Raw genomic sequence first — 13,243 nt, forward strand, 5'->3', positions numbered from 1 at the left:
GAGAGAGAGAGAGAGAGAGAGAGAGAGAGAGAGAGAGAGAGAGAGAGCTTTGTAAACCTGAAAGTGCTATATAAATTGTAACTATTCCAACAATACTTGACTTGTGCAAATGAAGATGGTGAAAATATACATGAGATCTAGAAAAGAAAGTAGAATCTCAGAATGGGAAGACACTGGATTTTCTGTTACAATCTATACCTGAAAAGGAATCATTTCTATGAATTTCCCTATAAATAGTCATCTTACCTTTTTTCTTTCCAATTCTCAGTTGATGTGGAATCTATTATTTCCCAGAGCAACTCATTCCGCTTTTGGACATGGCTAATTGTGTTTCCTTATCCAAAGCCAAATCTGCCACTCTGAAGCTTTTGCCAGTTGCTCCTAGCTCTGGCCATTTGGGCTAAGCACAAATTAAAACTTCCATATGGCAGCCCTTGGAGACATCAACACCTTTGGAGACAATTTTCATGTCCCTCACAAGTCTTTTCTCTAGGGTCCTCTAAACATCTCCAGGATCTTCAATCAAGTACTATGTGGCATGATTGGCAGTTTCTTCCCTTGCTGGTCAAACTGTGTCTTGAACAGCTTGGTGTGGTCTGACTGAGGCAGTCCCGTAAGGATGATTTTCTTCCTTGTTCTAGAAACCTTGCTTCTAATTTATGAAGCCCATGATTGTTTAGCTTCTTTTGTTGCTATTAACTATTAACATCATTGATATTGGAGCTTCACCAGACCTTTCACACATCCTCAAGTTTTATGCTATTACTTTGGGGCCATTGTCTATTAAAATCTTTTTGAGGGGCAGCTAGGTGGCGCATTGGATAGAGCTCCAGCCTTGGAGTCAGGAGAACCTGCGTTCAAATCTGACCTCAGACACTTGACACTTAAGAGCTGTGTGACCCTGGGCAAGTCACTTAACCCCTATTGCCTCACCAAAAAGCAAAAAAAATCTTTTTGAACACTGCCTATATCACTCATGTGTAAGCATTCCCTTCCAAACTTATATAATCTATGTATAGGATGTTAGTTGTTTATACCTTTGTCCAAATTATTGTTAAATATAATTAATAGAAGAGTATCAAGGACAGCCTCCTGGAACATTCCACCAGAGACTTCCCTCAATATTGACATTGATCCATTAATGATATTGACCTTCTAATTGCTTCCAGCATCTGTACCTATATTTTATTTATTTTATTATATATATTTTCAATGAACAATCATTTATTTTCTCTCCCTCCCATTTCCTCAACTCTGTCACCCACTAAAAGAAAGAGAAATAAAACCTTTGTAACATACATACATAGTCAAACAAAGCAAATTCACACATTGACCATTTAGGAAAATGTGTTTCTCCTTCATATTTTATCCTTTTAAAATCCAGACTGTTCAATGAGTTCTCTATATATTAGAATTTTACCATCAGCTTCCTTAACCTCTGATACTTCTTCATTGCATTTGGGATTTTCTTCTGTTGCCCTATTTATTTAGTCTTTCCACTTAAAATGGCTGGCAAAGGACACCCACATTTTAAATTTTTGTTGACTTAAGATTTCTTGAAATTATTGTCAGCTTAGTCTACTGGTAGAATCCAGGATAGGGTTGGTAGGTTTCCAGTAGCCACAATGAGATCTTAATCCTTGTTGGGAGTTGGGCAGCCAACCAACTTTGCTGATTGTAGCTTCTTACTCCTTCCTGCTCTCTCAGTCTTGGTCTGGGACACCAAAATGGTGATTATTGTGCTGGACAGATCAGATAGGCTTAGAATCCCAGTCTCTGCTATGCACCTTCCTGCAGTACTGGGTGTGGTAGCTAAGTTGGGATCATGGTTTTCTTTGCCAGAGTGTTGAACTAGGATGTCTATCCAGGTTGAGGTCCTGCCCCATACAACTGCTTGTGAATACTGAGGTAAGGATTCCACTCCCTATTACCTGCTCCCTCTTATAATCTTGAGTGATTTGGCTGAGCTGGGACCCTGGTAGTCTCAGGGTTTTGCCCACTGCCCAAGTCCCGAACGAGTCTGGCTCTGCTCCCCATGGTAGCCATGGATGGTATGGCTGACGTTGGCCATAACTACTCCAAAAGTCTTATATTCATTAGAGAAGCCAAGGATAAAGATCTGTGTTATGGGACATCAAAAGATGAGAAGGGAATCTTGGTCTTGGCACTGTCTCAGATATGAAGCTTGAAGTGTATTTCCCTTTCCTGTTTTATGTTTTAAATTTTATTTTGGGAATGGTATGGGGGTTATCTCACTGATGCTTCTCTTGATTTATCTATTCTATTTGTCATTCCACTGTTAACTTGGTGCTATTTTCTGTGGTTCTAGAGGGAATTGAACTGAGCTGGAACCTTTCATTTTTCCATCTTTGAAAAATGTTCTTCCAAAGTCATCAGCCACCATGCCCATCTTTCTTTTCCTTCTCTGTAAGACTGAGTAATAGTCACTTATTCCCCATATTCCCACCCCTTCTATTTCAGCACCTAATTCTTCTTTATTGGTCCAAAGTAGAGAGAATGAAATTTTTGTCAAGATAAATGACTTTATCAGCTGTTTTACTAATAGATAACTCTAAAGCCAATGGGAAACTGTGTGATAGAGATGCAAAGAGCCTTGAATCTAGAGACAGAGGACCTGGGTTCAAATCCTAAATTTGTTACTTATCACCTATATCACTTTTGGAAAGCTGCAGGTGACCCAAAGGACAATGAAAAGATGAATATTAGATTGCAACTTATTATCATTTGTTTCCTTCATTAAATAACATAGAAACTTTCAAAATATATGTGTCCCGATTAGGAAGAAAACGATGACCCAAATCGGGTCTTAGCTCTGCTGCCCCCTGAAGTGAGATGAGGGAAGAGGGAAATTTTAGTTTGCAATTGATCCATTATTTTTATGGGTTGAGAAAAAAAGGAGAGGTTTTTTTCCCCCACAACAAACCAAACCAAACTATTCATCCCACATCAGTATGATCTACCCATCTTCTATGAGGAACAAAGGGACCTCTTTATAGGTCCCATCAAAGTCCTAATGGCTCACTACTCTCCCAGCTCATTGATTGGGAAATGCCCTTCATCAAGTGTTAGAGGACACTTGATTAAGAATTCAAACCCTGCTTCAGACACTTACTAGATGTGTGATCCTCAGCAGGAGTGAAGGGGAAAGGGGAGGAATCTGAAACATTTATTAATACCTATTATGTGCCAGGTACAATGCTAACCACTTTATAAATAATATTTCATTTAATCCTTACAACAACCCAGGGAGGTAAATACAATTATCAATCATTTTATAGTTAAAGAAACTGAGACAAAAAGGAGTTAAATGACTTACTCAGGGTCATATAGCTAGTAAGTGTCTGAGGTTGGATGTGACTAACTTAAGGTCTTCCTAACTTAAGATCTTTAGTGGCTAGTGCTCTAGCCACTGCAGCCCCTTGCTGCCTCTAAGTCAAGTCACCTAACCTCTCAGATGTTCAGGTTCCTCCTCTGTAAAATGAAAGGGTTGGCTTTGTTGATTTCCAGATCTAAATCTATGATGGTATGAACTTATGAAGTGGCTTCATTTCAGTTGTGAGTAATGAAGCCAGTAGAGAAAATGTAGTTACCACCAAGTAGGTGAGAGGTATGGAATTGTTGATATTCATTGGGTGAAGGGGTCCTAGCAGATGTTGGCAGATAATGTTCAAAGCCAGTCAGAGAAGCTTGGATTTCATGTTTAAGGCAAAAAAAAAGCCATTTTATGCTTTCAAAGTGTAGGGACATGATGAAAATGATGTTTGAGGACAATCAGTCTTTCAGGTATTTCTGTGATCAGGGGAGAGGCGGAGGCAGGGAGATCAGCTAGGAAGCTGTTACAGTACATTAATTTGGGGAAATTAAAAGCACTTGGTCTTATCAAGGTCAGACCACATCAACACATTTGCCTTAATGTGTCTTTGTCATATAAAAAGAAACTTCACATGTCTATTCCCCTCACCCCCACCAAAAGGTGAATGATTTAAAAAACAAGCCATTCCATTATCCCCCTCTCAAATGTGTGCTCATTTTAATTTAAAGCTGCCAGTAACCCATGGACTGGATGGATGATGTTTCATCGCCTTGCGACTTTTAACCTTGTTTTATAACAAGAAATTGAGTACTTGAGTGCCTCTGCTATCAGCCCTGAGCTCCTGTCTCTCTTAACTCAGAGTGTTTTCTTGGGGGTTCTCGGCAGACAATTCTCATCCCAGCATTTTTGTAGTGTCTTAATTATTCACTGACAATTTTAAGTGGGTACTTGAGGAATATTTGAGTATTTACATACTCTTTGTCACCTTTAGTAACTTTGCACGTCTCATTCAAGAGGTTTAATAATTATTGTAATCGTGCTTAAGAGAAGTTATGTCAGCTGGTACATACCATTAGTGCATTAATGTGTCAAAACAGCCTGAATGACATAGCTTGAGGCAGTCTTAAAAGCTGCTAATGGCAGACCAACTCGAAGGAATTGATTTGTAAGCAACACTAAAACTATAAAACCTTCTTCTTGATGTATGGCTTCACAAAGCCTCATTCTATTATTCACCTTATTTTTAGGAGATGAGTAATAGTGATTTGAATAAGTATGTGAATCTATAAAGACATCAGGGCTACTGCACTATCCTTGGGAGTAGCCATAGAGGGAACAGGATAGAAGTTAACAGAGAAGGAAGCTAGGGAGGTGACAGAAGAGTGAAAACATGTAAATTGAGTAGCTGTCTGAAAACATTTTACCCAGGACTTACAGCTCATGCAGTTACTGCTTTGTGGTTTATAGGCGTACATAAGACAACAAGAGTCACCATGTAAATGTCCTTTAAGGCCAAGAAGTATTGAGGAGGAAAAGAGTAAGATGTTCAGTCAATCAGAGTAACGTTTCTAAAACATCTATTATAGGCTCGGCGCTATGCTAGGTGCTGGGGTTAGAAAGTCCAAAATAAAACAGTAGGTACCCTCAAGGAGCTTACGTATCTGCCATGCCTCCTCACCCTAGTCCTGTACCCTCTCATTCCAATCCATCCCAGGGGCCCTAGGCTCCTTGCTAAAGAGAGTTCTCCATCCCTAGTATGATCCAGACCTACCATTTGTTTTTCTGGCCATCTTCATGCCATGCCACCAAGTGCATACCCTTTCTTCCCCCACCCTCTATTTCTAGTTCTAGAAATAGTATTCAAATCAATGCTACAAAGTCTAGAAAGGACATTTCAATCAATTGCTTTTTGGTTCCATCCACCTCACTTTGCAGAAGAAAAAAACACTCCTCCCTGGCTACCACTCCCCTCTATGTATCTTCTTTTTATTCCATGCAAAAAAAATTTTTCCATATTAGCTATGTTGCAAAAGAAAAACACACACACACACACACACACACACAGAAAACAAGAAAAATAAAGAAAGTTTAAAAGTATGCTTCAATCTGCACTCCAAGCTTATCAGTTTTCTCTGGAGGTGGATAGAAATTTTCATCATGGGTCCTTTGGGATTGCCTTGGATCATCGTCTTGATCAGAGTAGCCAAGACTTTCAGTTGATCTTCCTTACAACATTGCTCTTATTGTGTACGATGTTCTCCTGGTTCTGCTCACTTCACTTTGCATCAGTTCACATAAGTCTTCCCAGGTTTTTCTGAAACCATCATTCTCGTCTTTAGGTATCTTCCATTATTAGAACAAGAGCTCCTTGAGGGTAGGGAATATATTGCTTTTTGAATTTATATCTGGAGAGCTTAGCACAGTTCCTGGCACATCGTAATTATTTAATAAATGCCTTTTAACTCATTCATTCATTTGATCTGGGAAAACTGAATACATATAAGATAAAGCCAAGGTAATATTGTTTGAAAAAAATGATATCTAGTTTGAAAATAAGTTAACTAAGGGGCAGCTAGGTGACCCAGTAGATAGAGTACTGGCCCTGGAGTCAGGAGGACCTAAGTTCAAATCCGGCCTCAGACATATAACACTAGGTGTGTGACTCTGGGCAAGTCACTTAATCCCAATTGCCTCACAAAAAGGAGTTAACTAGAAATTAAAGGTAAAAGATGATGTGATGGATATACTACATAAAAGATATTGGTTAAGAATAAAAGAAAAATGAAAATGAAGATTAAAAATAAAGATAAAATAAGGAATCAAGATGTCATTAGGTTTTAGGGTTCAACATGCCTTTAAAGGTTAAAATTAAATGGTACAAGCGTCCCCTCAAATGTTGGTAGATTTATTTTTCGTGGTCATATTGATTCAGTATTCATCCAACAGGTATTAATTGAGCTGTTATTACATGTCAGGTATGCAAGAGGCCCTCCAAGAGATTATAATAAAATTACTTACATTTATGTAGTGCTTTATGCTTTGAAAAGTGCTTTCATTTTAAGCTTCATACGGAGAAATATAAGGCATTCTTATGACTCAATAATTCTGTACTATTTTATTAAAGATGAATTAGATGAGTTTTCTATAATATTGGCACGTTGGTTCCTAGCTGGGGGGAGTTGTGAATTACTTTGTCCATCTTGAAGGACATTTTAAAATTATAAGATGTTTTTACCATTTAACTCAGGGATCCTGCTATTGAGATGATATCCCAAGGTGGGGAGAAGTTATGGATAGCAAGATAAAAAAGCACAAATGTATTTATCAGTGTTATTTATAATGAGACAAAACAGAAAGATTTGTTCATAACGAACAAATGGGGGAAGGACTGAACACAGTTTGGTTTATGAATGCAGTATACCTGAACTATAAGAATGTTACTGTACTGTTAGGAATGATGAATTCAAAAATAATTATAGAAATATGGGAACGTTTATATTAAGTGACGCAGAGCAAGGAAAACAGAACCAAAGGAACACTCTCCACAATGAGTAAAATAATGTAAATAATACCAACATGGAAAGGCAAAGAAACGCTGGTCAAATACAACATTAGTACTACACAGGCAGAGTTAGGGACACATTCTTCCTTTCTGATAATGACTGGCCATGAATATGTTTACTCAGGGAATGTACTTGGGAAGGGATTTATTTGGGTGCTTGTTGGGAAAATAACTAGTGTTCAAACAAAATATAGCAATGAATGTGATATTTAAAAAGATAAGATTCTTATTATAAAGAAATTCACAAGTAGGAGAGTGACTATGCATGCATTAAAAATCTGCCCTATAAAAGGGTCAGTATGTAATTAGTGCCATGAGTGTTCCAAATAGCTGTTTAGATTAAAGCAAATGAGCCTTCCTCTCCTATACTAGGCAGACACGTGATCCTGCTTGCCTATGTAGCGTCACAAAATGTGAGATCTCATCAAGCGTTCAATGGCTTTTCCATTTACATGAGCCCCCACAATGTAATATGTCAAATGACACACCGTGGGACCCATAGAAAAAGAGTTATAAACACCCCACAGCATCACACTCGGGAACCTCTCACACCTCTCACTCAGGTGTGTGCCTACTTTTTTTCTCTGGGTTAACTCACTCACTCCTCTGACCTGCTCTCACAATAGTGAGTCTGAGTTCCCAGATATAGACTATTACTATATAGTTCCATTCCAACTTCCCCAGGGTCTTAGGAATAACCCCATTGAGTGGAAATGTGTTCCCTTTACTCTCCATTCCAGCTCTCGTGCCCACATCCAGTGTGTTATTTCCAGAGCTTCTTAAACTTTTTCCACCCACGACCCCTTTAGCACTTTTTAAACTGTGGGTTGTGACTCCATATAGGGTCGCAACCTATAGTTTAAGAAGTGATTTAGCTACTCATGAGATAATACAGCCATACATGTATGATATTAACACAACTAGTCACTCATAATAATGATGCTTTTAGATCTTAAACATAACCTTTTACTTAGCTAGGGCAAAAAAATATTATAGATGCTAATATAATATATCACAATGCATATATAGCAGTAAGGCTAACTTTAGGTGTGCATGAAATCAGAATAAATTTCTAAAACGTAAAAAACAGAAGCTTGGATTTTTAAATCAAATACTCATTTTTACATTCCTTATTTACTTACATTTACCCCTTCCTTTACTTAGGGGTGGGTGTGAAAAATCTGAACCTATAATTTTATTTTTAAAAATTTTCTTTAAAAATCCCTTAACTTTACACATTCTAACCCAATTTTCTTCTTTAAACTGCTCTTTGAACTTAAGGGGTGTGTGTGTGTTTGTGTGTGTGTGTTGAATATCTTTCAAATGATCCTTATTTACTTTTTTCTTCCTCTCTTTGCACCCATACATACTTTTTTATATTTATTTGATATATAATTTTTACAGTCAAGCTACATTTAAATCAGGTCTGCACAATCTGCGGCTTGTGGGCCATAAGTGGCTGCGGGCATACCAAAGGATTTCGGGTGGCCCTCAGAAAATGTAGAGGATCCTCTACATTTTTCACAGGGCCACCCGAAATCCTTTGGTGGGGCACAGGTTATTAAAGCAGACCTGATTTAAATAATAATAAAATTTTACTTCTTGTTAATTTTCTAGAAAACTGCATCCTAGCTAGAGATATATTTATAAAGGCAGAAACTGAAATCTGAAAAACTGAAACAGAAAATGGCTTGGTAGTAACTTCCTTAACTATCAATAATTTGACCCCCTTAACAGTCTCTGTGTGTGTATGGTATATGTATGTGCATGCTTGATGCTAGCTCAGAAGCCAGAGGATCTGTGTTCCATTCCCAAACCCTGACTGTAATGAGCTATAAGATAAAACCTTTAACTCTGGAGCCTCAAGTTTTTCATCTATAAAATAGAGGAGTTAGATTGGATGTTCATTAGAATTAGATCATTACATAACTATTGTAGACCAACTCCATGATTCTTCCCTCTCGGGAAGGATGAGCTACTCATTGTTCATTCCCCTGTGTCTTTGCTTACCTTTAGCCGGCCAGAGACGCCCCATCTCTTTCTCTCGATCTACTTAAACCTCCAGGCTTAATTCCAATTCCTCCATTTCCTGGAAGTCTTTCCTGGCTTCGTCAGCCCACAGTGATGATGATGAGCTTACGTTTATGCTCCACTTATTTTCTTATGTGATGCTCACAATAATCCTGCATAGTTCTTTTCCTCAGTGGATCCATGATCTCATTAGAGTGAGTACTTCATTATTACTCATCCATGCCTTCTCACTCTGTGCAGTTTTGTCATTCCTCTCACCCTTGTTTTCATCAATCCTCCAAAAAACATCTACCGAGAGACCTTCCTCCAATTTATTCAACAATTTGTGGAAACCGGTGCAAAGTTCAGGCTGTGAATCTATTTTCCATCAGTCTTACTATGCCACCAATTTATGCCCTCTTCTGCTCATATTTATTCTTTATGGTGCAGTGGATAAAGAACTTGCTTTAAATCCAGGAAGAGCTAAATTTAAGTCCTCTCTGACAAAAATGGCTCTGTGACCCTGGGCAGTGACACTGAACCTCTCAGTGCTCTAGTCTTAAGTCTTAAGACTTAGGTTTCAAAGGACTCAATCTGCATTGGTAGAGGATATTTCCTCACAGGGGAGTTCTCGATACCCATTAAAGACCAAAAAAGGACTGGTCCCTACCTCTGTCTTATATGCCCATTATTGCTTGTAATCTGTTGCCTCTTTCTGATACCAGTCGTGTGTCTTTCTGTTCTCCTTTTGGTCACCTGCAATTTGGATTCTAAGATCGTGTGTTCTTCTGTAAGAAGTGTTTCCTGATCCACCTTTATGCCAGTGCCTTCCCTCTGAGATTAAGAATTTATCTCATATATATATATATATATACACACACACACACACATATACATACACACACACACACATATATAGTTCTTGGCATGATGTCACCCCTCCCCTCCCCCCATTAGCTACGAATTCCTTGAGGAGAGGGACCATTTTGGTCTTTCTTTACGTTCCCAGCATTTAGGACACTGCCTACAAATAGTAGCTGCTTAATAAATGCTTCTTTCCTTGTGATGTTTCATGACTCACAGCCATGTAGGATCGCTAGCATATCGCTAGCAGTGACTATAAAACAGTCTGGGATCACTGAAAATGCTTTCCAAATATAAGCCAGCCCATTCTTCTTCTCTTATTCCATTTATTCTTATGAATTCTTAATCTCTTATTTAATTCTGGGCCCAGATCCTTGCTCAGTTCTAGCACCTGTTCAAGATCGTTCTTCAGATGGGCTAACTCACATGATTGCCAGTCTGGGGGCAATGCACATTCTTATGCACCTGTTCCTTAGAGTGATGTGTAAACTACTCTCTTAGAGGATTGTAAAATCTTTTAAGAAGGTTCTGCAGTATTCTGGGGTTCCACGATGTCTCCAAATATCCATGTACTGTCATTCCCATTTTACAGAGAGGGAAACTAAGGCTAATCAAGGATAAGGTGATGAGGCTGGTATGTCATGGAACTGGGATTCAAACTCAGGTATTCTAACAATGATCATTCTCTTCCTCTGAACTCATAGTAATTGCACTCTGCAGCTTAACATTACTTGAAACATGGTCATATGTTACACTGTGACAGCTCGCATGTTGTTGTCATGAATTTTTATTTCACTCTTATGTTGTTGTATAAACAAATATGTTTTCTATTCTCAACAATTTTTTAAAGTTTCTGAAGATGGAGACCATGTCATAGATTTCCTTGGATCTCCTTATAGTATCTAGCACAATTCTATGAATATAATAGATAGATGTATAACTTGCTATGATTTTTAAATTTTTAAAAATCTTTTTGTTAAGAATGAACACAAGATTTAAATAATATTTTGACCCCTAAAAGGTGTACTGGAAATAAAATCCACTTTATTACAATTTAGAATACAAGTTAGTAAAAGGCTTTTTTTCTGTATATTGTTATAAACCAAGGTAAGGAGAAGAATCAGTTGGCACACGAAGAGGAATATCTCAAGGGGACAAGTGAGCCTTGAGTAGAAGCCACTCTCCACAGGGCCTTATAACATACAAAAAATACAAAAACACTGGATTTACCAACATGCAACCACAGGCCTTGAAGGGAGTTTGTTGTATTTCACAAAAGTGGTTCATTACATCCTAGTCTTCTAGTCTGTTACTGGTCTCAGAGGGCCAAGAAAGGAAATATTTAGTCATGGTTGGCCTTGCATAAGAACTGGGGTAAAGAAAGGCAAACCCTAGGTATTAAATGTGGCTACTCTGGTACCCCCAAATGAGGACATCCTGAAAGGGAGTTATATTCAAGAAAAAAAGAAAATATAGTGGTCCCCTCCTCTGTCACCACAAAAGTGGATTGGACCCAGCTGGAAGCTGAATTGCCATATCTCTGATGGGTCAATCGCAATTTGGAAAATTTATACAACAAAGCCAATTATTTAATTCCTCTCCCTTTTTCCCTCTCCCCCATTTTTTCTAATAAAGTCTGACTAAAGTAAGAAAAAGGATGGAGTCACTGGTGTGGTCAAACTGCCCTTCTATAACTTAGTGCAAAATATTGGGGTTTGTCTTGATTTAGAATGTGAGTGGGAAACCTGTGGCCTTGAGGCCACCTGTGGCCTTCTAGGTCCTCAGGTGCATCCTTTTGACTGAGTGCAAGTTTTACAGAACAAATCCTTTTATTAAGGGGATTTGTTCTGTGAAGTTTGGATTCAGACAAAGGGCCACACTTGAGGACTGAGAGGGCCACATGTGGCTTTGAGGCTACAGGTTCCCCACCCCGACTTCAAATCACAACACTGTGAGTTACATGGTTTGTAATATCAGATAAATCACCTTTTGTATTAGAATCTTTTCTCACACAAAACCTCATTAAGATGCTTTTATTATCACACTTTTCTTTCCCTTTTGGAAACTGTGATTCCTTGAACAGTGTGCTAATGAAATTTCTCTATAGTTCACTGTTTATTTTAAGCAAAGACAGTATTACAGTGTCTTGCAAGATTTTTCACAACCCAATTAAAATGAGTGCTTCAATCCTAGTCATTTTAATGGTTTGCATGTCAAAAGCTTTTGAGGAAGAATGAACTTTTTATAAGGCAAAAATACAGATTTTGAAACTTACTACTTTGGTGTAAATTTGCATCTGAAGCTTCTTTGAGTAATTCTATTTTGCAAGAGAATATCCAGCAGTTATTTTTAACTGCTTATCTCCTATTATCAAAACAAATCTTGACAGGATTTTATCTCTTTTTCTTGCAGAAGGGACTTTTATCAATCTAAATCTCAAACTTTTTAATGCTTTGGGAAGTTTAAAAAAAAGTATTGATGAATATAGCAGAACTAAATATTAAAAATAAATGGAAACACATACTAGACAATTTCTATAGCAACTGGCTTTTAAAGTTAATCCTGACATGATTCCTGATGCTTACCTGCATGCTTCCTTCTTCCCACACACATTTTGTATTTTCAGGTAAGCAAAATTTTGTTAAAAATAGTACCGCACTTTAATAAATTGGAAATCAATTCCATAGCAAGTGAGAAAATCTAATAAATTTTTACTTCTTCAAACAGTATCATAAATTGTTTTCTTCTTGCATGTAGATAAAGCAATATCATAATTAACATTGGCGTAATAGTTTACCTTTTAGCCAAAGTATTTCAAGCATATGATTTATGAAAGTGTTTTCTATACTGGTTTAAGGAACCATATTGCATATGGTCCATATGGCGTACTATATTCCACAATCAATCAGTAAACATTTATTAAATGTCTGCTCCGTGCCAAGCATTATGCTAAACACTGGGGATACAGAAAAACAAGGCAGAAAACTGTCCTGAACTCAAAGAGCTTACAATCTAATGGGAGAGCTAGTGTGCAAACAAATATATACAAAGAAAGCTATATAGAGGATAAATAGGAAACAATTAGCAGAAACAAGGCACTGGAATTAAGAGGCATTGGGGAAGGCTTCCTGTATCAGGTAGGATTTTAGTAAGGACTTAAGGGAGGTCAGCGGTGGGACCGGAGGAGGGAGAATGTTCCAGACATGGGGGACAGCCAGAGAGATACCCAGAACTGAGAGATGGAATGTCTTGTCATGAAACAGCCAGGAGGTCGTTGTCACTGGATCTGAGTGTATTTAGGGTCATAAGGCATAAGAAAACTGGAAAGGTAGGAGGGGGCTAGGTTATGAAGAGCTTTGAATACCAAACAGAGCATTTTGTATTTGCTTTTGGAGGCAGCACTGGAGTCAGGAGTTTACTGAGTGAGTGTGTGTGTGTGTGTGTGTGTGTGTGTGTGTGTGTGTGTGTGTGTG

General features: G+C 38.0%; 1 pseudogene; it reads right to left on the minus strand.

The window, feature by feature from the left end:
• The window catches only part of LOC114024372, a 40,902-nt pseudogene that overhangs the window by 25,998 nt on the left and 1,661 nt on the right, over nt 1-13,243 (minus strand).

This window comes from Vombatus ursinus, unplaced genomic scaffold (genome assembly GCF_900497805.2).
Source record: "Vombatus ursinus unplaced genomic scaffold, bare-nosed wombat genome assembly UNPS02014821.1, whole genome shotgun sequence".
NCBI classification, from domain to species: domain Eukaryota; kingdom Metazoa; phylum Chordata; class Mammalia; order Diprotodontia; family Vombatidae; genus Vombatus; species Vombatus ursinus.